The 25,276-nt window shown below is 41.8% G+C and overlaps 3 long non-coding RNA genes across 4 annotated transcripts; 1 reads left to right on the plus strand and 2 right to left on the minus strand.

The window, feature by feature from the left end:
- Positions 1–9,787: 9,787 nt before the first annotated feature.
- Positions 9,788–10,433, plus strand: LOC109200600 (uncharacterized). The gene is made up of 3 exons (XR_002060758.2): positions 9,788–9,849; positions 9,934–10,156; positions 10,243–10,433. It is a non-coding gene; the product is annotated as an uncharacterized LOC109200600 (long non-coding RNA).
- A 10,419-nt stretch (positions 10,434–20,852) lies between these two features.
- On the minus strand, positions 20,853–22,715 carry LOC109200597 (uncharacterized). 2 transcript variants are annotated; one of them, XR_002060755.2, is made up of 4 exons: positions 22,653–22,715; positions 21,395–21,556; positions 21,040–21,148; positions 20,853–20,935 (listed from the first exon to the last, which is right to left on the minus strand). It is a non-coding gene; the product is annotated as an uncharacterized LOC109200597 (long non-coding RNA). The 2 variants fall into 2 exon arrangements; XR_002060756.2 differs by lacking the exon at positions 22,653–22,715 and adding an exon at positions 22,415–22,440.
- A 92-nt stretch (positions 22,716–22,807) lies between these two features.
- LOC109200599 (uncharacterized) lies at positions 22,808–24,663 on the minus strand. The gene is made up of 4 exons (XR_002060757.2): positions 24,630–24,663; positions 24,449–24,509; positions 23,222–23,410; positions 22,808–23,124 (listed from the first exon to the last, which is right to left on the minus strand). It is a non-coding gene; the product is annotated as an uncharacterized LOC109200599 (long non-coding RNA).
- Positions 24,664–25,276: the final 613 nt, after the last annotated feature.

Genomic DNA, 25,276 nt, shown 5'->3' on the forward strand with positions numbered 1-25,276 from the left:
TTTTTCAAGTCTGTTTTGTTGGCTATAACATTTGACTACAAGTTTGTACTATTATTATCGAAGGACAAACCCTTTTTTGTCACTCAGTGTAAGTGTTCAGTTACAATTGTCATCTAGAGGCTGCCCTGAGAACCCAGACTTCCTGTTTCCTGCTTCCTGCTGCAGAACATCCAGCGGAAGAATCCCCATCGCCTGTCATCTGATCACCACACCATCACAGCTCCTTATATTTGCTTTAAATTTTAAATATCTGAAAGATTTACACAAAGTCTACTTAAAAGCTAAGATTTTTATCATAGCCTGTTGATTGATTGTTGAGATTTATTCTGCATATTACTTTAGAGAAGTATAGACCTATTTGTTATCCAGTCTGGTTAAAAAAATATAAGTAATAATATACAGTTTTTGAAAAAGTTACAATAAAACAGACCAAAGTGTTTTCTCTTTTTTTTAAAAATAACTTTTATATTGAGTTTGTATTTAAGTCAGCCTTTTACATCAATTCTGATAAATCTCTGATTTAATAGTTATTAAAGTCATTAGTTTTTCAGTGTTTACAGGTTGAGTTTTGTTTACATTTGTGTATAAATACATATAAGGTCCAGTTTGTACTTCAACAAAATGCCAAGAAAAAGTCAAAGGTCACAGTCCCAGAAGCTTAGATGGCAAAAGCAGAAAGAAGCTCCAGGACCATCTCATGTACAGGTTACAAACAGTGAAAGTCATCAACAGGTAAATGTTTCTCAGACCGGTGAGCAGGTAAAGGTGTCTGTTACAACTATTCCCAGTCCAGAAGTGCAGAGCAGTGCTCAGACAGCCGCAGTGTCTTATGCAGATGTGGTAAAGAGAGGTGTTTGCTCAGCATATGTGCCAGATGCTAAAGTACAGCAGGTAATCCAGACTGAACCCCAGGTAACTGTGCAAGCCCAGCATGATGGAGAAGCTCCAGGACCGTCTCATGTACAGGTTACAAACAGTGAAAGTCGTCCACGAGTGAGTAGCATCTGTGCATCCCGAAGCCAGGCCTCTGCTAAGTATGGAAAGTACAGGAATCAGCAATGCATGGCGAACAGTTTGGTTTTTCTGTCATTCTTACACGAGGATGAATTCATTACCAGAGCAGATCTAAACCGTGTGTTGGACAAAGGCCATGCCGTGTATTCAGATGCCAGAAAGAGGTTTGTGAACAGCGTGTTTCTAGCCTGTGATGAGCTTCCCACAGTGGTCACCAGCCGCAGACACGAGTATCAAGTGGATATGTCTCAGTTTGCTCATTACGGCACATTTGATGGTACAGGTCATCTTCCGAGCCTTGAACAGGGACTACAGTGTTTGGATTCACAGGTTCGCTATGCTTTGCTAGTCATGGGAGGAACAGTCATCGCAGTTTGCAGGCTGACTTCAGGTGAATACGCATATTTTGACCCTCACCCACGTAAGTCTACAGGAATGCCATTGTCGCTAGCTGTAAGTGGTGGAACTGCAGTTATGTTAAAATTCACACGTCTTAACGACATGATTGACAGGATCAAATGCTTGTACCGAATGTTTAGCATCGCACCAACCTGCACTTATGAGTTACAGCCTGTCGAGTTTCACAGTGAAAACGCAGCTGACCAAAGAGATGCTGATGAAAACAGACAAACAGCTACAACTGTTCCAGCACCAGCTTTAAATGAACCTGAATTTGAAACCCCAAAATCCACTGAGCAGACACAGAAAACTGTGACCGACACTTTAACCACAGAAGTGATGTCATCCAGAGTGAATTATTCAAATGAGCCAGCTGCTGAGCTGAACAATCGTCCTTCTGATTATTTAGAAATAGAAACCTCTGCATCTTCTGTAAGAGACACTCAAGTAACAAAAGAATCTGTTCCTCAGAATGATTTAAACACTGCCTCCTGTTTAACTAAGACAACAGAGGAACTCTCACATAAACTGTTGAAGCATAATAAACAGCAAAGGAGAAAGATTAGGAGACGATTATTGGTCCAAGAAAAACTACCACAGAGAAAGGAAAATGAGAAAAAGAAAGAGAGACAGACGTACACTTTTGATGAAAGCTTTAAGGCAAAGAAAAAAGATTCTAGTAGAAAGTCTCATGATTCTGATCACAGTAAGAAAAAGAGTGTGTACAAAAATAATCTGTATAAACTCAATGCTACATATAGAGAGAAACAGAGAGAACATTTGAGAAAAACCTATAGAGATAGTGCTAAAATTAGAGAGAGAAAAAGAGAACGTGTGATAAGGATGTATAAAGAAGATTCTTTATTCCGAGAAAAGCAGAAGGAGCGTATAACAAGAACATATAGAGAATCTCCCATTTTCCGAGAAAAGCAGAAGGAGCGTATAACAAGAACATATAGAGAATGTCCCATTTTCCGAGAAAAGCAGAAGGAACGTATAACAAGAACATATAGAGAATCTCCCATTTTCCGAGAAAAGCAGAAGGAGCGTATAACAAGAACATATAGAGAATGTCCCATTTTCCGAGAAAAGCAGAAGGAACGTATGAGAAAAACATATAAAGAATCTTATAGACAATCTCCTATGTTCAAAGAACAGCAGAAGGAACGTATAAGAAGAAATTACAGAACTTGTGCTGGATTCAGAGAGAAACATAAAGCTTACATGAGGTCATATGTATATAATCTATAAAAAGAAAGTGAAGAATTTAAACAGAAAAAACGATCTTACGTCACTAAACGTTATGGAGAAGAGAGACAATTTCAGCAGAAACACAAGGACAATATGAGAGAACGAATGAGAGCAAAATATTGGAACGGTTTTTCTTTTAGACAGATGCATAATATCAGATGTGCAATGAACATAAAAAGAAAATATCGTCAGATGCATCGACCAGCTGAAAGTTTACAGTCTCATCCAGATAACTCTTTAATGAATGAGGCCATATCTCGTTTCAGATCAAACATTAAGTCAGCACCATCTTATGTTTGTACTGTTTGTTTAAAAGCTTCTTTTCCTAATCAGGTGAAAATCTGCAAAAGAAACAATTACTCAAAACACCAAACTGTAGCTCAGCAGTGTCTAACTGGTAAATTTGTTCATGTGTGTGATGAAGCATGTAATGATCACTGCAGCTTTCCTGTTGAGAGAAAAAGAGAGTATATCTGTCACACGTGTCACAGTTCCCTCAAAAGTGGACGCATGCCAAGGCTTGCTGCTGTCAATGGTTTAGAACTGCAGGATATTCCAGCTGAACTGTGTGATCTCAACATTCTGGAGAGACATCTGATTGCCAAATGCATACCATTTGCAAAGATTATTCCACTTCCAAAGGGCAGACAAAGACTCATACGTGGTAATGTGGTGTGTGTACCATCTGAAGTCCAACAAACAGTTGACTGTTTACCGAGGCTCAGAAACCAATCACAGATAATGAGGATCAAGCTGAAAAGACGACTGTGCTACAAAGGCCATCGGCTGTTCCAGACTGTCACCTGGTCTAAACTGATCCAAGCCCTGCGTAAACTCAAACAGATTCATCCACAGTACACAGATATTATTATCAGAGATGATGCATTGCTTTGTGATCCCACGTTACCTGATGATGACAGCAGTGATGAAGCCAGCATGGGAAGTGATGATTATGATGAAGCAGATTTAATGGAAATTGACAACTATGAAAAAGATGCCCTTTTGAGTGAAAGTGAGTCTGAAAGTGAACAAGATATTAATATGCAATCCTGTGATGAACAACCAGAAGAAATCAATCCAGAGGAACCAGAAAGTGATTTGAACAATGGAGGTTTTGCTCTAGAAAGTTGTCTGCAGCCTGCTGACATTTCAGAAGAGATTCTCTGTTTCACTGATAACACATATTGTGTGGCTCCTGCAGAAAGAAACAATCCTGTTAGCTTCTTCAGAACTCCTCATTTGGAAGCCATGGCATTTCCTGTGCAGTTTCCTACTGGTCAGAATACACTGGATGAAAAGAGACGTCTTAAACTCACACCGAGTGCTTACTTCAAGTCAAGGCTTTTCAACATTGATGCAAGATTTGCTAAAGATACAAATTACCTGTTTTTCTCACAGTTTGTCACTGAAATACACTTGGCCAATTCCAGCATGACAATACAGCTAAGGAAAGGTAAAACTATGACCAAAGATGGACGCAAAATCACATCAGGAATGTTACAAAGTAAGACAGAAGTAGAGAAGCTGGTAAGAAATAAAGATGCAATCAGATTTATGCAGCCACTCAGAGGAACTCCAGCTTACTGGCAGAAAACTACCAGAGATTTATTCAGTATGGTCCGTCAAATAGGAACACCTCAGTTCTTTGTCACTTTCTCTGCTGCTGAGATGAGATGGCCTGAAGTGATTCAAGCAATAAAGAGACAGCAAGGTGAAGAGGTTGATTTTGAAGCCCTGGACTGGTCAGAAAAGTGTGAAATTCTAAGATCAAATCCAGTAACCACCATGCGAATGTTTGATAAACGTGTTGAGGCTTTGTTCAGAGATTTGCTTTTTTCTCCTGCACAGCCCCTTGGTGAAATCATTGATTACTTTTACAGAGTTGAGTTCCAGCACAGAGGTAGTCCTCATATACACATGTTGCTGTGGATTAGAGAAAAGGTAGAAGTAGATGTGGATGATGACCAAACTGTCTGTGACTTTGTGGACAGATACATCTCAGCTCAACTCCCTGATCCAGAAAAACAGCCTGAACTGCACAAAAAAGTCGCTGAACTACAAAAGCACAGCAAAAACCACACAAAGACATGCTTTAAGAGTGTGAACTCTGGTTGTAGATTTGGGTTTCCAAAACTGCCATCCACAAGAACAATGATTGTGAGAAAGGATGAGGATTCAGACACTGAAGCTGCAAAAGCCAAACTCAGACCTTTGTTGAACCTGCTGAAGGAACCTGAAGCTGCTTCTCTCACCATAGAGCAGATTCTGTCACAATGCAACTTGACAATGAATGAGTATGAGCAATGCCTCCAAGACATAAACAAGAAAACAGCGCTGATTCTGAAACGTGACCCAAAGGACTGTTGGATCAACAATTACAACCCACACCTGCTTGAAGCCTGGAACTCTAATTTAGATGTCTCGTTAATATTGAATGCCTATTCATGTATAGAATACCTCTGTAAATATATAACGAAGAAAGAATCTGGCCTCTCTGAATACCTAAAGACAGTTATTGACAACTCTGATAAGAACACGGTCAATGAATGTGATGAAATGAGAGCTGTGATGCAGGCTTATTCAAAAAAGAGAGAAATCAGTGCACAGGAGTGTGTGACTCGAGTCTGTGGCCTAAAAATGAAAAAATGTTCCCGCAGTGTTGTATTTGTACCAACAGATGATAACCCAGTACAAATGAGTCGCCCGATGAGCTACCTGGAATCCACAACACATGACAGTTGTAATATTTGGATGACAAGTTTGAGTGATAAATACAAATGCAGACCTGAGACACCAGAATATGAGGAAATGTCACTGGCTGATTTTGCTGCCTTGTGCCGGTTGGTGAGTGGTCCAAATGAAGGAAAAGATGTGCTTCCTCTTCTAAATCAGCTTGGATTTGTACAAAGGCGAAAGAATGATAAACCAGCTATAATCAGGTATTACCACTGTTCACAGGAAAAAGATCCTGAGCAATATTATGGACGACTGTTGAGACTTTACCTTCCACACAGATCAGAGCAGGAACTGAAACCACGAGGGTTCCAAACCTATCAGTCCTTCTACAACTCAGGTTTTGTACGACTTCCATGTTCAGACCACAGTGAGTCCGTGAAAAGGGTTGTGAAGAGAAATAAAGACAAGTATGAGAAGAACTCTGAGGATATTGAGAGTGCACTGGAAGAGTTTGAACAAAATAGGGATGTTGTTATTGATGAATGGTGTAATCTGGCTCCTGAATCTGAAGTTGTGAGGCTGCAATGTGATGAGAATCTTCCTGAGAGACATTCTGATGATGAGAACGAACAGGAGAATGTTCCCGACTACAATCGTCAGTCTGATGCTGTAACAGAGATCAGAGCCGTCAGAGAACAACCTGCAGTCGATCCAGCTGTGGTACGTGTAATGTATCAGAATCTGAACCAGAAGCAGGCCTGCGTGTTCTATGCTATAAGAGACTGGTGTATTCAGCGAGTTTGTGGTTTGAACCCAGATCCATTTTTCTTCTATATCAACGGTGGTGCAGGAACTGGAAAGTCACATCTGATTAAATGTATTCACTCTGAAGCATCAAAGATCCTGAGCAGACTGCCTGCTAATGCAGAAGAAGCTGACATATCAAATCCAACTGTTTTACTGACGTCATTTACCGGGACAGCAGCTTTTTCTATCAATGGCTCTACGTTACATTCTCTACTGAAACTACCCAGGAGTCTGAAACCACCCATTCAAGGACTTGGTAACCAACTAGATGAAGTCAGATGTGAGCTTATAAATGCTGAAATTATTGTTGTTGATGAGATTTCAATGGTTTCAAAACCCCTTTTTGCTTATGTGGATGCAAGACTGAAACAAATCAAAGGCACTCAGAGACCTTTTGGTGGAATGTCAGTTTTAGCTGTTGGAGATTTTTACCAGCTGCCACCAGTGCGACAGTCTAAACCTCTCTGTGTTTACGATCCAGAACAGATTGACCTATGGCAGGAACATTTTCAGATGATCACTCTAACCGAGATCATGCGTCAAAAAGATGATGTGGCCTTTGCAGAGATGTTGAACAGGATTAGAGTCAAAGAAAAGACAGATGAGCTTTCTCAGTGCGACAGAGATTTGTTGTCACAGGCTGTGACTGCACCAGAAGAATGTCCAATCGAGGTCTTACACATTTATGCCACCAACAAGAATGTTGAATCCCACAACACAGATACGCTCAAGAAGCTTCATTCAAACATCATAATCATCACTGCAGACGATTTCCAGAAGGATAAATGTACAGGCAGAATGGCACAAAGAGACAAACCATTTACAGGTGGGCGAAATGATTTACCCGACACCCTGAACGTCGCTGAAGGAGCCCGAGTGATGCTGACCAGAAACTTGGACACACTAAACGGTTTGGTTAATGGTGCTTTTGGTATACTGGTAAAGGTGGTGAGATCTGAAAATGATGGACACATAATTAAACTGGGGCTCAGAATGGACAACCGGCAGTCTGTAAGAAGCAACCGCAGTGCTAATGCAGCATCTGATGATCTGGTTTATATTGAGAGAGCAGAGGAGAGTCTGAAGTTTAAAGGAGCAGTACGCAGACAGTTTCCTGTAAAGCTAGCATTCGCCTGCACAATTCACAAAACTCAGGGTCTTACAACACAGACAGCTGTAGTTTCAATGAAGAACATTTTTGAACCAGGTATGGCTTATGTTGCTCTCAGCAGGGTGACGTCTCTCAGTGGACTCTATTTACAGGACTTGGATGAGAAAAAGATTTACGCCAATCCCGAGGTAACTGCAGCGCTCCAAACCATGAGACAAGCCAGCGTTGAGGAAATGATGCCTCTTCTTCAGGTCAGAGAAACAGCCAGCAGACCTGACACTCTTACACTGATCCATCACAATACGGAGGGTTTGCCATCTCACATCAGTGACATCAAGAGTCATCATGAAATGTGCTTAGCAGATGTTTTGTGTCTCACAGAGTCTCACCTCCAAGGCTCCTTTGTTGCAGACAGTCTTCATTTGGACGGCTACACAATGTTCAAACGCAACAGACATGTGTCCTACACAAACTTTCCTCACATGGCCAGCAGAAGTGGTGGTGGAGTTGTTGTGTATTGAGGAATCATTTTCAGGTTCAGGTAAAACAGTATCTGCATAATGTCACTGATCTTGAGTTTTTAGTGTTGAAGGTTCAGGCTCCATTCCCTGCGCTCATTGCTGTTGTGTACAGACCCCCTGACTACAGTTTGACACCGTTTATGCAAAACCTGGTAAGTCTTTTAGATTCACTTGAAATAATGGACTGTCACCCAATAATTGTGTGTGGAGATTTTAATGAGAACCAGTTGCAGAGTGGAAGAAAACAGATTCTGGAGCAGTTTCAGTCGAGAGGGTATTCACAGCTGATCACTTCTGCCACTACAGACAAAAACACCCTGCTTGACCTCATTTTTATTTCTCAGCCACAGCAAAGTCTCTATTCAGGTGTCCTGAGGACATATTACAGTTACCACAACCCTGTGTTTTGTGTCCTGTCCTCCAGCCAATCATGAAGTCGTGTGGTGAGTTTTGAAACAATTACAGATCATGTTTGTCACAGAGTTTACTGATTGTAGAGCATGAAAAAGATTTTTCATTGAAAAAAGTGTCTTCCCTACTCTGTCTGTAAGAAGACCCTTTCTTATTGCAATGTTATTAATCATTTCACCAAATCATGGCTGTACTTCATGCAGAGCCGGGAGATCTGCTTTCTGTTATCATGCAGCTCAGATCTGAAATATGCTGCAAAAAGTATTAAACGGACATAATTTATTTTTTATTCTCATGCTTTAAATGACTAAATCTACTAATGCATTTTTCATGGATGTTAATTGTCATCTCCTTTTTGATACTTGTTTTACTCTGACGTATGTATCTCAACAAACGAGAGCTTCCCCTCAAAGTGCTTTCAAATATGAAATAGTAAATAAATAAATCCCAGATAAATGCAGGTATTTATTATGGGTCACATGAATAAATGCAGACAATTATATTTTCTTGATTATAGTAAATTTTGTAGAATCAAATGTTTTTGGGATGAATGAGGTTTGCTTATCATGTTTTACAGGTAAAAATGTTAAAAGCTTTAAACTATCTTTAGGCTACCAGAGATGTCTATAATGATACATTATGTAGAGAAAAACATTTTTACAGCTTACAGAATATGTATAAAAACTGATTTAGAAGTACATGGAAAGTTTCTGCATCCATTTTCTGACTTGGCCTTTATCCGGGTGGGTTTGGGTTTGGGTGGATAAAGGCCAAGTCAGAATTCTCTGAGCAGCTGGAAAAAGCTGCTAATAAACAAAGACATCAGAAAGCGGGGGCTTTAGGTGTAGCCCCCGCTTTCTGACGCACTAATTAGATTAGCAACTGACACCCCATACCAGCATTACATAGACACTTGGGGGCTGAGATGGGTGGGTGGGGAGGGTGGGTGGTGTTAAAAGCACTTTATGTTTTGTAGATGTATTTTTTCAGACAGGGCACACACAGTTCTGTTTCCTTTGTGGGAAAACCTTCGAACTTCACCATCCTCAGCTGAAACAACATCTTAACACCATCTTCATGAACTGCTGAGCCAAACCTGATCCATCAGTACTGGACTGCACAGATAACTACATGCTACACAGAGACTGCTGATTTATGAACTGCCATACCAGTGTGTCTTCAATGGAGAAGATGACACACCCATCACCTGACCTCCTGCCTGATCTGGAGACCATCATCATGCTGCCACACTACACACCTTTGAAACCATCAGTGATGACTCATACTGAGGAAACTGTATTTCCTGTCAGAGATGCTCAGTGATCCTCAGAGCAGAGAGAGGTATGATTCTTTATCTTTGATAAAAAATGTCAGTGCTTTTAATTCACTTAATTAATTTAAATCCTGTTCATTGCATAAATAATTTCATACTCAAATGATTATACTTGTTGACACTTTTTGAGTTTTAATACACATTGTGGATTACAAATCTATGCTTTTTCTACTCTGTCTCTCTGTGCAGGTATTGCTGTCTTCTGAGTTCTTCAGTGTCCCAACTGAGACATTCAAACCTCATATCAGAGCTCATGTCTTTCCTCACCATCATGTGAGTGTGAGATTGCTCTGGATTCTGGTTATGTGGCCTGCAGCACCTATAAGGTATTTCAGCATTGTCATTTTATAACTTATTTCTAGTTTTTAGGCCTTAACACAAATAAATGTTCCTTTTTCTGTATTTTTTAGAACAAGCTCGTACAGTGTGCCTGCATTCCAGCTTCTTAGACTCTACGCAAGTGGACAGAGTATCAGTGTTTGGCCACTCTTACAGACACCGACTTCTGTCAACTCACTGCTACTGATCAGGCACCTCACTCCAGGAAGACAGAGGGCTGCAAACCTGTCATCGTTTCCAGTGTGGCTTTGTATTCTTGGGGTAGCATCAGATTTTTCCCACAAATATTCAAAGGTAACACTTATTTTAAGCTTAGTTATTAAACCAAAGTCTTCCCTTGTGTTAATTTTTTTTTGTTGTTTTTTTTTGTTTTCTTTTAGATTTATATGCAGTGACCGGATGTTGTGGAGCTTTGTTAACTGTGTGGAAAACATCTGTTTGTGATTATATTTACAATGAGGCTTTAAGGTGACAGTTTCCATGTAATTTCAATCCTTTTACTAAGCAAAAACATGTTTGCAATTAACATATTTTTTTCAGTTTTGTCTTTTGGATTTATGGTTAACATTCCTCTGTGATAGCAAATACTAAACTGGTCCAAGTAACCAGCATATCATTGGTCAAAGGCAAAAGGACCACATGTCACGCTAGCAATGAATTTTTGACTGTGTTTGTGTCACCAGATTTAACAAACAATATCAGACATATGAAACTGAACTCTGGATTAATGTGCAGATATATTGTTTTTTTGTTTTGTTTTTATTGTTGAATAATTATTTGTAGGACAAACCGAATCTATTTACCCAAACAATGTAATTTGTTTGGTTAAATAGTGGATTAATATATCTAAGTCTATAAGTATAGCAAGCTGAATTCATACAAACACACAGCTCTAAATCTTGAATTGTAGGATGTACAAAAATGATCATGTGATTATTATGGACATTTAAATAACTATATCTATTGAACCATTACACCTATTCTTTATAGAAATTACACAATCTCAAAATGTGAAAAAAGAAAGTGTTTAAGAGAATAAATAATGTGTGTTTGTATGAATCCTGCCTTAGTATGGGGTGTCAGTAACTACATTAGTATAGAGTAGGTCTAACAGTGGTTTCCACATCTGCTCTAATATATATAGATAATGGGTCAGACATATAAAGTCATTTTGAAAAGTTCATAAAGGTCACATCCATTTATATGTGTTCCTTTTATCATTTTATATCAGGTCACACAGCTGACTTGAGTTTTGATCAGAGTAGAACCATAACATTCATGCTAATGGTTCTACTGTTTACAGTTACTTTATGATGGATTTCATCCTGGTCACAGCACTATGTGAAAAGCTGTTAGAGGTAAAGTTAACCCAATTAATACCTCATCATAAGTCACTCTCTAACGCAAAGCAGTGATTATTTTCACTGTAATTTATTCCACAACAATGTTCTTTATTTGATCCCTGTTTCTTTAAATATGCACATCGATTGTTCAGCTGTGTGACTCTCTACACCTCAAATATATCACAATGTGGACTTCATTTTGACAGTATTTTGTAGATTGGTACCATATTTATCATCAAATCAGGAAACTGTAAACTAATTGAAAAATGAAGCTTATGAAAATTTTAATGTGGCATTGGAACATGTTGTTTATCCTTGCCAAATGGTATTTACACAAAACTCCAGCAAATCAGAGGATGTTTTTTGTCCCTCACTTGCTGTTTATATATGTGTATATTTTTGCAGTCAATAGCCTATCATGTGTCTGCGCATCTTAGGGCCATAAACATAACATGGCAAACAAGGATATGTTCACAATTCCAACAGATGCTTCAATTGTTGTATAGATGTTAGATTCATTTGATTTGCATTTTCTATTAATATTTTCTGTTTGTCCCAAATGGATTTTTATTTCTGTTTGCCATTATTGTAATCATTGGAAACAACTGAGTAAATATTTTGTATCATATGTTTCTAAAAATATTTGAATATTCTACTTTTCTACTACTGGTTTTCTACTTTCTAAACTTTCTGCCACTCTTTGGCATTTCAATAACATTATTTTGGGTGTTTTTATCTCTGACCGCAGCATCTTGTGCATTTATTACCTAAATGTTGTTTGTGTGGGTTTTGTTTTTGTTTTGTTTTTTGCCATTTTTAGATTTCACCAGCTGTGTAAACTCTGCATTTTACCTCGGTTTTGTTCCACATCAGTTTATCTGCTGGCTGATTTCTTCCTTTTCCAATGTTTCTGGTAATTTTTCACAGTTAAACAAGTAACTTTGAGGTTACTTCAGCCTTTTCAGCTGTTATCTGTTGACAGTTTTGCCTAATTGTTACATTTCTGCAAAATTATAGCAGTTCTGATAAGTTGTAATATTTCTGCCAAGTTTTAATTTTCTACTAAATTATATTATTTCTGCTAGGTTACACTACTTTTGCTTGTTATGTTATGTTAAGTTATGTTATTCTAAATTATTACATTTCTGCTAAGTTGTGGCTTCTGGTAAACTACAATATTTCTGCTGAATTGTTATGTTTCTTCTAAGTTATTGCATTTCTGCTAAGTATTATATTTTGTTAACTTAATGTTGTTCTGCAAAGTTATTAAATTGCAACAACTTTTTAAACACTGACTTTGAATTCTTCAGCTTCTTCAGCTATTTTCAACTATTTCAGCAGACAGCTTCAGCTTTACAGCATCCACACTGCATTTTCGCAGAAATGCAAATTTTTCTAGTTATTATTATTCTCCATCTTCCGCCTAAATTTCGGCACGTAACTCGCCCCGCAGTTTTGAGAAAGCTTCATATATGTTACCGCATTTTGTGCGGCTGGATCTGGAATGGTGTGCTATGACTTTTGGTGTTTATGACTATTATAGTTTTTTAAATATTAATATTTTAGTGAAATTTCCCACGCTCCTCTGCCAAACAGTTTTGACAATAGGGGTACATATGTTACATCATTTTGTGCGGCTGGAGCTGGGCTAGTATGGTATGACTTTTGGTGTTTATAACTTTTATAGTTTTTGAAATATTTAGATTTAGTGCAATTTAGGCCAATTTCTAGGCTCCTGAGAAAGATTCTGCTTTTGGCACCATAGAAACAGACTTCATTTGTGGTGTGTTGGCTCTCTCCAGTAGTATACGGGAGTAGTACGGGCTAAAACTTTTATTCTTGGCGGAAAACTCCATATCCCACAATTCATAGCACGCCTCTGCCAGTGAAACAATGGCGGACACCACTTGGATTCTATAATGCTTTTTTGGTGTTTCTAGGTCACAAAATAAACTTTTACGATATTTTCAGGCGAGAATGTAGGTGTGTAAATTTCAATATCTGCTCGTTTTATCAGACATCCCATATTCTCTTACGTGTTGTTGATAGCCGGCTAGCTAGCTAGCTAGCGCCGCTAGCGACCCTTCGTGAAAAAGCACCCAGGTTTGGCTTATAGTGAAGCGGCAGAAAGTCGTGTCAACACCCGATCGCTCGCCAAGGGTCTGCGTTTAGCTGGACTTATTTTTCGTTTATATGGGCCAATGATGCTGGAAACCGAAGGCAGGAGCGTGAGGTGAACTGAATTTCAGGTAAGAAGTTATGACCTGCACTCTATTTGGGTCAGATATAAACAGAGTTTAGGTGTAGTTTATTTTCGTTGTGCTGACTTTTTACAATCGTACTGCGTGCTAGCTAGCACGACGGGAGTTTATATACAGCTGTGTGCGCGCTAAGTTACTGACGTTGGACTTTATTTTATTCATAATGGTTAGTTCGTAGAGTTGCCGTACAAACGGAATCGTGCCACATTCAGAGAAAATATTACGATTTATTCTGTCGTTACGAAGCCTCCCCTGTCATTCTCGGCCTGTTGCAACTTCAATCATGAAACTGATCAACGACCGGCTTTTCGCTCTTGTTTATCGCACTAAACACAGCAGCACGTTTAAGCTTGATCAGCTGTTGTTAGAATTCATTTGCTTTTAATTTCTAGTATCAGCTGATGTTTGCTGGAGCCACAGCTGTAGAAGCGGCTGGTCGAAACCAGGAGATGACCTTACTGAATCATCAGAGCTGAACTGGTGATGGAGAACAGGTTTACCTTTTTTTAGGTGACATGAATGAGTTGAAGGGAAGTTATGAACTGTTTCTGAGAGAAATAAACACCAAGCTCCTTTTTTTATTTAGCTGACAGCTGGTAACTGTGCAGGGGCGGATCTAGCAAAGCTTTTGCCAGGGGGCCAGGTAGGGCGTTAACAGAGAAAGTGGACACAAAGATATACTTTTCTTCTTACTCTCATATAAAATATTTAGCTTTTATTAAATAGTTATCTGAATCTTACAACCAAAGTTTGTATAATAATACACAAGATTGGCTGTAGACCATTGTTCATCATTCAGAACACTGTGTAAAAATAACAAAAAACAAAAAGTGAATGCAAAAGTGCATAAATATTTATTTTACGTGTTTGATATGTGTGGCGGGGCGTGGTCTGCAGTGCCGCTGCGGGAGGTGGACCCACTGAGGGCATCTACAATCACGCCTCTCGGCGTAGTCTGTGCTCTCTCGCTGTTTTTTGGGTGTGTGTCGGGCTGTGAGTTGAAAAGCTACAGCTGGCTGGAGGTGAGGGGTCTGAAAAATGCTTTTGCCATGATGTAATCTGTGATTTCCACAAAGTATGTTGATCAGTGTAATTTTCAATGATTAAACTGTAGTAGAGACGAGCAACATATTGGTGGATCTGAGAAGAGAGAACTTTTGATATGAAAATGATTTTAATCTTTTACACATGATTGCATTTGGCTTATTAAAGAGCTGGGCTCCTGGTCAAGTGAAGGTCAGAAACTCTGGCAGGCGTTAAGGATCAGCCAATACACGGTGAGGAGGACAGGAGCTCTGAAGGAATGGCAACACACCTGCTTACATGACATACGCCTGGAGTGATTTTTATCTTTTATCACTTATATTCTTTAGAGTTAGATTTAAGTTTTTATCATTTACACCTTATATCTTTTTGAGTAAGTCTTAAAGTTTCAGTTATGTTCAGTTTGAGTGAGTTTCCTTCATGGTTTGAGTGTGACATTTAGCCTAGAAATCACACAGAGTTCAGCTGTGTATGAGCACAGGCCTTATGTCTGGCTAAGACGAGAGGGTTGTGAGGTGAGCCGGAGTGCAGGAGAGGTCATGACACATACACACCATAATAGATCTATTTTGGTAAGCAAGAAGTGAAGATGTGTTTTTGCTGCAAATGCAGAATTGTGCCGAGCTACTTAGAGGAAGTGCAACTGAGGTTGAGACAAGAAGCCGTACGTGGGGCGACACCGGGATGGAGATGAGACGTAATGTTCTTTAAACTATGTTAAAGTTCACGGAACATTTTGTGGTTTAAGTGACGTAAGCTGTACTTTGTCTATTTTTGCAAAAGAGGGGGGGCTTTGTTATTGTACTCATATAAAACCTTTGTCTAATTGTTGTAAGTTCAGTTCGATTGCTGACTTTGCCCAGCTTCGGACTCCACGCGTGTTATCAATAAATCTTTGCTTTGATCACATCTTCTGGACCAGAGTTGTTATTTGCTGGTGAGCCCTCCGTACTCCTTTTCTCCAACTTTGAACCTTAACAGAGGGTACACCAACCATGTGTGAAAAGTGGTCCATAACGTACTGGTTCAAAGTGTGTTCGTGCAAACATTGTCGGGGTCTGCCGTGGTACAGAGGGACTTCTGCTTATGAACCTGTGTGCACAGCGTCTGCAAATCGGGGCTGTACAAAGTGACCTCATCTTTACCCAAAACTGTAAGCTGTCATCTGTGAGGCGCGAGCGGTGTTTTTTTTACCATAATTCATGGTGGAGAATGGCTGCTCTTCTGAGTTTTGCTGTCTGTAGCCGTATGAATGGCAAACTACACTGATTAGCAGCGGCATAGGCACACTTAAAATTTCTTCTGAAATTTTCGCTTTCTAGTTGTTGTTGTGTTGTTGCCGCGCGGAGCGGTGGGCTCGCGCCAGTGTTCCTCTAAAAGGCTAAATAAACGGCTGTGCTCCCGGCTAGCTGGCGGAAGCAAGACCAACCGAAACCTCTGTCTCCTCCTTTCCTGAGCTCGCCACATTGGTGTCAGAAGTGGGATCGCTCACCCTCGCCGGAATGGAGGGAGACATTCGGAGGCTAGAGCAAGCTATCGAGGAGAACATTGCTCGCCTGGGAAGCTGGCGATTGAGGAGAGAGGAAGCTAGCGGCCATGTAAGTCCCCCGACGGGTCCCGATGGCGCGAGTGCACCGCGACGGCGGCCCGCCGCGACCGATGCTAGGGCAATGCTTGATGGGCTGCCTCCGTCGGCCGACACACCAGGCCCCCGACAGCGAGCAGTGACGCCTGCAACGCCAGCTAAGGTACCGAAATATAACGGGCTAACCCCGCTAGAGCCCTACCTCTCACAAGTACGGCTAGCCGCGAGACATAATGGCTGGAGTGACGGCGAGGCTGCTACACACTTAGCGCTAGCATTGGAAGGAGATGCATTGCAGGTACTCCTTGACCTAGCCGCGTCAGAACAGCATGAGCTCCAGGCCCTCACCATAGCACTCGAGAGGCGATTTGGGCAGCGGCACTCCACTGATCAGAGCAGGGAGCAGCTGACCAACCAGAGCCGTAGGCCGGGGGAGAGCCTGGGCACCTTTGCAGCGGATGTATTGCTGTATGCTCGTCGTGGCTACCCAGAGTTCCCCGCAGCAGCCCGTGAGGAGCTTAGCCTGCATGCTTTCCTGCGTGGACTTTTTCCAGAGCGACTGCGCCAACACGTCCGCCTGGCCATGCCTCAGACTCTCAGTGAGGCGCTCCTTCAGGCTGAAAGGGCCGAGCTGGTCATATCTGCACGGCTGCCGGTTCCTCCTGCGCACCGACCATGCATCTCTGACTTGGCTCCTGAACTTCAAACACCCGGAGGGTCAGGTGGCCCGCTGGCTGGAGGTCCTTCAGGGTTACGACTTTGAGATCCAGCATCGGGCAGGTCGACAGCATGGCAACGCTGATGCCCTCTCCAGAAGGCCCTGCATGGCCGTTGAGTGCCGCTACTGTCTGCGACAGGAGGAGCGGGCCCAGGGGGTGCTGGGGGTGGCTGCTGCCCAGGCCACGGCCAGCGGAGGGGGATGGCTCCCATTGACCCGCAGCAGCTGAAGCGGGAGCAGGAGGCCGATGCGACGTTGGTTCAGGTAGGGGCCTGGCTGGAGGCGGCGCAACGTCCCGACTGGACGGGGTGTCGGGACAGGAGCCCGAAGTGAAGGCCTACTACTCCCAGTACAATAACCTGGAGACCCACGACGGCCTCCTGTACCGGAGATGGCGGGCCCCGGGCAGGGCAGAGATCTCCTGCAGTTGTTGGTGCCTCGGTCGCTGCGCAGGTGCTCGAGCTTGTCCACGGCTCGGTGGGGGCCGGCCACTATGGGAATGCCAAAACTCTCCGCCGTCTCAGAGGACGGTTCTACTGGCCTGGCTGTCAACGGGATGTGACACCTGCATGGCGCAGAAGGGCCCAACTCAACGCTCCACTGCCACCCTTCAACAGTATCTGGTGGGGCCCCGATGGAGCGAGTGGGAGTGGACGTCCTAGGGCCTTTCCCTGTTACGGAGTCAGGGAACCGGTACGTGTTTGTGGCCATGGATTATTTCACAAAGTGGCCGGAGGCCTACGCTGTGCCGGACCAGAGTGCATCGACGACAGCGGAGAAGCTGGTGGAGGAGATGTTCACCCGTTTTGGGTCCCGGCTGAGCTCCACAGTGACCAGGGGCGTAACTTCGAATCGAAGGTCTTCGGAGAGATCTGTTGGCGGCTGGGGGTGGAGAAGACGAGAACCACACCGCTTCACCCGCAAAGCGACGGCTTGGTCGAGCACTTTAACCGCACGCTGGCCACCCAGCTCGCCATTCTCACCAGCCGCCACCAGCGGGATTGGGACCGACATCTGCCCCTGGTCCTTTGGTCGTATCGGACTGCGGTTCAGGAGTCCAGCCAGTGCACACCTGCCGCTTTGATGTTTGGACGGGAGCTCCGGACTCTCGCCGTATCGACCGCTCGCTCCGGCAGATGTCGAGGCAGGGATGCTGGCAGCGCCCCATGTTCTGACCCGAGTGACTTTTCCCCCGCCGGTCGAGACCGGCCGGTGCACCAGAAGAAGGCATCCGGACACTTACAGGACTTTGTGTGGGGTAATGGGGCTGTCGGGACGACTGACCCCTTAGGTGGGGGCTATGTAGCGGGTCAGGGCTGTGTTCGGGTTCTGTTATGGACATTTATGTTCTGTTTACAGTTAAGTTTGTTATGTTGCCATGGTTACAGGTGACGCTCTCTCTGCGACGGTGTGTTTCCGGTGAGAGAGCGCCTTTTTGTTGTTGTTGTGTTGTTGCCGCGCGGAGCGGTGGGCTCGCGCCAGTGTTCCTCTAAAAGGCTAAATAAACGGCTCTGCTCCCGGCTAGCTGGCGGAAGCAAGACCAACCGAAACCTCTGTCTCCTCCTTTCCTGAGCTCGCCACAATATATAAATATAAAACAATACTAAAGTAATGTCTTTACCCTCTGCAGCGTGTGGACGCTGTGCACGCAATCACCTTATTCACTGTAGTAAACGTGCACCGCTAGCTCACATGACTGACTGTCTCCATGGTTACATCGTATATTATTAGCTATGTAAACAGCTTCCAAAGATACCGCTATAGCTCTCTGCAGCTGTGACACTTTCATGCTTTGCAAATCATTTCACGTTTTTGATAGTTATGAAGACAGAATATGTTTTTAAGGTCATGCTAGGCGGTTGCTATGGTGGTTGCTGTGGACTAGGGTGGACCGCGCGTCGATTCCTGTTGTTAGCTGTCTGCCGTAGGAAGGCTGCGTTCCATTTAGAAGTAGAGCCAGTCTGCCGTAACTCGAACTCAAACCCCGCTTTGTTCTGTAATTAAAGGGCTTTTACAGCCGTTCATGATACACACGCACACACACATAAAGCACTTTGCCTCACCATGAGAATGCAACTTTACTAAAACCTTTAAAGTATCTGAGATAGGATAGAAAAATTAAGCAACCAGAGATTTAATGATGAAGACTCTGGGTTCTGTAGTTCACGTTTTACAGTCCTGAATGACTCTCTGCACATCCATATAATTTATTGAAGAGGAGTTTAGAATGCACTTTACATTTAGACTGTTGCTGTTTAATTTTTTACATTGTTACTGTGTTATGTCATGAATAAGGTTCACCTGCCAGGGGTTTGATGGATCAGCTGGACAATACAGTCAAAGACAGACTTCATCCATCATATGCAAGAATCCTAGTTGGATTTTTGTTTTCACTCATATTTTTGAACCAAATATTGAAAACAACTGTGACAGACTGGATACCTGGTCAGGGTGTACATTACCTTTCACTCAAGCATCCCAGGACAGAGCCCTGCCCACCATGAGCCTGGGTGGATACGTGGTTATAATATAAAATGACTGATACTGAATATGAATATTTCATGAAAATCAAATTATAATATGAATTCCTAGGTGTTTGTTATATCCAGCAAGAGTAATATGTCAGACATATGTCTGAATTGCTAACCCTAACCCTAGCTCAACAGACCACAATGCCCTGGACTGTCACTATTATTACATGCTGTGAACATAAGTAGCTTTGATCACAGTTTATGTTGTAAAAGAGAAGGAATATTAAAAAAAAAGATCAACATTGTGATATTTCTTCCAAACTGACCAGAAACATGCTTGTCAGACTCTCACAGCACAGGATCAGACTCACTGTGCATGACGGCTCAGGCCAATAATGTTTGTTAGATTGTCAGTTGTTTAGTGCTTCTGTACAGTTATGGTCACCGTCTCTATTTCAGTATAATTAATATGCAGAAAACACTAAAAGTTGATTGTCTTCCAATATTCTAGCATAATTAAAAAACTTTGACTTTGTAAGTACATATTGTTACAGTCCTAATGCCAGTATGATTCTTCATAACGCCTGCTTTGAAATACTGAACTTTAAAATTGACCTGATGAAAGATAATTTACAGTGGCAGTCTGTCAGGATAATTCTGACTATAAGATCACTGTATTGATCTGAATCCTTCTGAAATGTGCTGTGAATGAATGCTGATGCAATTCACTGTGGGAAAGCTGTTAATAAAATGAATCTGTGACACATGCAACACATTCACAGAGGAAGAGGACACAAAGGGAGGACACGCAGAGGCTGTGTTAAAGTCAGAAATCCAAATCTTTAGTCAAAAACAGGCAGCGGTTACAAACAGGAAGACAAGCAGTCCATCAAACAGTCTACAGGGTCAAACATACAGAGAATTCAAACAGCAGTAAAAAAATAACTGAACACTGAAAAACTTAAAGCAATGTGTGACGCAATAAAAGGAAGCAGCGCAGTATATTCACTGAATTACAAAATTACAAAAGAGAAAAACGACGATTTCCGAGGATTATTTGCTTAATTGCAGTTAAGAGTGTGGCTGGTAAAGATGGAAACATACAGAATGTAAACTGTGTGAGTTTGGTGAACTTTGTTAGTAACAAATGAGGTAAAAAAACAACAACCCAAACCAGACAAAACACAGAAAGAGGCTCTCAGTATTCATGAATAATTAGAAAGCATCTAAACATTCTGGTCATGGATTTTTACAGTCTTAGTTCCGCTCGCTGTCATCATTATAACCATCATGATCAATGGCGAGGTCCTGAGGTGGGCGGGGCTGTCTCTGGTGATGTCACCATGAAGGAATAGCGTCTGGCACGTGTTGGTGAAACATCCCAGTACACTGGTGTAGTTTCCTCTCCAGCTGGTTGACATTTGACACTTCAGCATTAAGGGGAAGAAGAAGAAACAGTGTTAGGTCAGGTGACCACATGGTTTCTAAAAATAACTGACAGGAAGTAACCAGGCCGTTAGAAATGGATGGCATGTGTTTAGAGTTACTGTAGTTAGGTAACTCTACTTACCAAAGCAAAACTGATCATGTGTGGTGATCATTCAGTGCTGCTCCTGCAGGTCAGACAGTCCAAGACTGATATCCTGCCCATCTGAGAGTTTGAAAACACACATGCAAAGATTTAATTGTTTTACAGTCAAAGTTGGATGTTCGTTTTTGTCCTTTAAAAATGTTTGTGTATTTGAAAGCACTAACATTTAGGGATGACTCGGATCGTCTCCTTTAAAGTGGAGACAAGTGTGTCCACTGATCCACGTCACTTTACCTGGATGATGACTCCTCTCTCCCTCACCCAGAAACACTCCTAAAATAACCAAGCAAATAAATAATATTGAAGATTTACTCACATTACAAAACATCAAAAACATCTCCCTTTGATTCCATTTCTCCATTCCTGCTAAACATCAGGCTACAATATCCCAGTAAATCACAGTAAAATGTAAAGCACATATTTCTCTGCTTTGTCTAACCTCTGCAGAGCCTCTGTCAAGAAAAACAAATCTGTAAGCATAAAACAAATATACATTTCATAACACGTCACTGGACAAACCTCGGTCAGTTGATTTCCTCTGTGCAGTGCAGACGAGCATCAGTCAGCAAGTCAAGGTGGTGAGATGGACTCGTGCCCTTTGTGACTCTGCTAGTTCTTCTGAGGAAACACCACCGTCTCTCCACACCGTCACCATCTGTGAGCACAAACTGCCGCTCTGCTCTGCCAGCATGTAGGAAATCACATATCACACACACAAGGGTGAAGAAACATTAGAGCTCAACTTTGGATACTTTAGATCTACACAGATCAAAGTAGCTCTTAGTCTCAGCAATCAGACAAACAATGATACCAAACTGATTCTGTATGAATACAATATGGTATTTTCAATACAGGTGTCAAATTAATGTATTAAAAGTAATATATATATTTGATAAATTAGTTTGCTAAATTAGAATATATTTTTCTTTTTCTTTCATTTAACAATTGCAACCGAAAGAAATTAAATATTGAACAAAAATATATTGTCACATTCTTCATTCTCAAATACAAATTTCACAAAGTAAATTTTTGATTAACATAAAAAATATGAATTACAAAAATAATTGATATTATTAAAATATTGGCAGCACGGTGGCACGGTGGTTAGCACTGTTGCCGCACAGCAAGAAGGTCCTGAGTTCAATTCCACCATCAGGCCGGGGTCTTTCTGTGTGGAGTTTGCATGTTCTCCCCGTGTTTGCGTGGGTTCCCTCCGGGTACTCCGGCTTCCTCCCACTGTCCAAAGACATGCAGCTTGTGGGGATAGGTTAATTGGATAATCCAAATTGTCACTAGGTGTGAATGTGCGAGTGAATGTGAGTGTGAATGGTTGTCTGTCTCTGTGTGTTGGCCCTGCGACAGACTGGCGACCTGTCCAGGGTGTACCCGCCTCTCGCCCTATGACAGCTGGGATAGGCTCCAGCGCCCCCCGCGACCCTGAAAAGGATAAGTGGAAGCGAATGGATGGATGGATGGATATTAAAATATTATGCAACCGTGACCAAAGTCAGAATCATCATTACAGTACTGTGGACTTACTGCTTGCCTAATAGTGATAAACTTCACGGAGATCATGATGACAGAAAACTGTAAACAACACTCTGAAGTCAAGCTGCTTTTCTTGTTTCTGTGACCTCAGCACGCTGACAGACCTGAAGTTGCTACAGATTTTAAAAAGTGATAATTACAGGGAAGAAACTTCTCTTTTCATCGCTTTAATCAAACATTTGATGCCTCAGCTGTCTCAGTCCTATGGCATTCTGCAACTACAACTAACCTGAGGCGGCTTGGATTTGGCTGCAGGTGCCCCTGTACATCCTTCTCAGCAGCACACATGTGGTACCATTTAATCACACTTCTTCCTGAGCTTTGCTTCATCACAAGACTAAAGGTGGCATCCCATGTCACAGTCTTATCATCATCCAATGGAGAAGAAACATTTACAGGCCTCCTGGTTTTGTTTTCTGATCCTGCAAAAAGACTGAGGACAACAAAGCCCAGAGAACACGAGATACACAACATCCAACATTCAGACTCAACAGCCTCCATAAATGAAGAGCACCAGGTTGGTCCAGTTATACTAGATATGAGCATACTTCACATTACTGTGTATGAATAATAATCAAGAGACAAACTTTGAAGATGCAGAGCATGATGTCCCATCATCAGACTGCAAACAAACATCCACCAGGCTTCTTTGTTGGCAGAGGTGATGATTCTCCCATCAGGGATCAGTAGCGTGTATTAACCTGTGGTATAAGCAGCAGTCACTGAAATATTACTGTTTCAGATATGAAATCTGCACATAAAAGCCAGGGTGGGAGGGATCTCTGCAAACTGACTTACCTCTGCAAGTGTGAGGCTGTTCCTCCAGCTTCAACAAAAATCTGACTCTCCCGTCACAAACAAAACTCCAGCTGGGAGATAGAAAACGCTGCCTGGGTCTTGCTGGATGTTGCTGGTCAGAGTCCACACATTAGCAGAGTGCTGCTTGGTCCCACTGACCCATGTGGACAGCGACTGTGGCGAACTGTTCTGGAAAACAGAAAAGAGAATTAAAATGACAAAAAGCCAAACAGGATTTCCACAAAGACTCTTAGAATCAGCAATCAGAAAATCTTTGGTTCATATTATAATTAAATATGACCAGGCTCCTTAAATGTAAGCAGTTAAGATCTGATTTGATTTACATTCTTCACACAGCACATTTGTCCAGGCTGTCAGGTAAACATAGAATTAATCTCAGGTAACATGACTCACAGTAGAGATTCAGTAAGAAAGATTGCCAGCTCTAATATTATTACCACACCAACAGCTCAGATTTCTAGACGTATTTAAACAAATGTCTTCTGAATATTCAATTCATGTTCACAGTGGGAGGGTGGGGGTATCGTGGAAGTTTGTAAATAAAGTCTGCAACACAGAAAGAGCTGTGATCAAGCTATTTATTACTGCGCGCAGGAGAGCCAACACACATCAAACATCTAAGTTCACAGTCATGTCAGCTCTGCCACAGAAGTGGTGCTCCACTCCTTTATGCAATCCAAGGAAGAGGGAGGAAGTTACAAACTGATCCTACCACACTTCACACGTCTCGCTATGAAACCTAACGGATCAATGGTTAAGCTGCTTTGTGCCCTTGGCCTCATCAGCACCTGTAAAGGGAGTTGTTTTCTCAAACTGCTGATGCTGAAGTAAGTTCATCTAGTTTTAGAAACTTTCACTGAACAGTCTATAACAGTGTCACAACTAAGCATATGCATAAGCACTTAAATACTTTAAATGAGAATAATAGAAAATTTCTATTTCAGGAGCTAGAGCCTGTCCCAGTAGTCACAGGTAGAGCACACCTGGACAGGTACCAGTCTGTCAGAGGACTAACAGAGAGACAGACATCAGAGTAACAAATCTATTTAAAATTAATGTAAGCTTGCTGCAGCTGTATGTATGAACATGTGTTTCTGTGCTCTCTGTCCACCTCTCAGGAACCTGGAATTCATTTTTAGTCTACTTTAAACAGAGCTCACAAAAGGCTGATGTGGCTGGATCAGTAGTCTGATTTAAGTACGATACCTTTGGCCAGGGATTCATCTGGTACATCGCTTCACTGCAGTCTTACATATTATCCCCACACCTGAATAAAAAATTGATATTTACAAATAACAGATTCAGCTGATGCAGCCTGACTCAATCTGATTCCAGATGTTCAGCACACACAGAGACACAGAGGGACTGTTTAAAGTTTAGTGTTAACCTGAGTCACTGATCATTTACAGTATTACAGAGTCTGGCAGTCTTTGCATGATGTCCACGTCACTGTAAGTTTCTAGCTGACTCTCAGGTGTGACAGGTGTGCCAGCAGGAAAGAGTCATAATAACCTGCATCCTGAGGTTTGTCCTGCAGGATTAAAGGAGCCAGGCTTTGTTCACACAGCTAGGATTGTATTTCACACTGACCCTGGGTCAGTATAAGTATCATACAGTTTAAACGAAGCACTGAAACTTGCACATTTATAACAGATGCATTGAAGCTAATCGGCATATTTACTGTCAATCTGTGGCTGCGATTAATCCCTTTACTGGAAACTTTATTAACTAGTAACTTCATCAGTCATGACAGAAGCTAATATTTCTGTGCCAACATCGTTTAAACAGTAACAGCTTTACTACAATATAAGCTAACGTTTACACCGTAACTTTAAGCTAGCACCATAAAGACGGTAAAACACGTAATAATATCTACAAATGCATCTTAAAGCTGTTATATTAGCACTCGCTGTATTACTAACATAAGCACATTAACATTATTGACACTCGCTGACTTTTAATAGTCATTCTATAAATGCTGTCGTTTAAATGGTCTTACCTGTAACACTGCGTATCCACGGATTCCAGCCAGAG

The sequence above is a fragment of the Oreochromis niloticus genome, unplaced genomic scaffold (genome assembly GCF_001858045.2).
Source record: "Oreochromis niloticus isolate F11D_XX unplaced genomic scaffold, O_niloticus_UMD_NMBU tig00006673_pilon, whole genome shotgun sequence".
NCBI lineage: Eukaryota > Metazoa > Chordata > Actinopteri > Cichliformes > Cichlidae > Oreochromis > Oreochromis niloticus.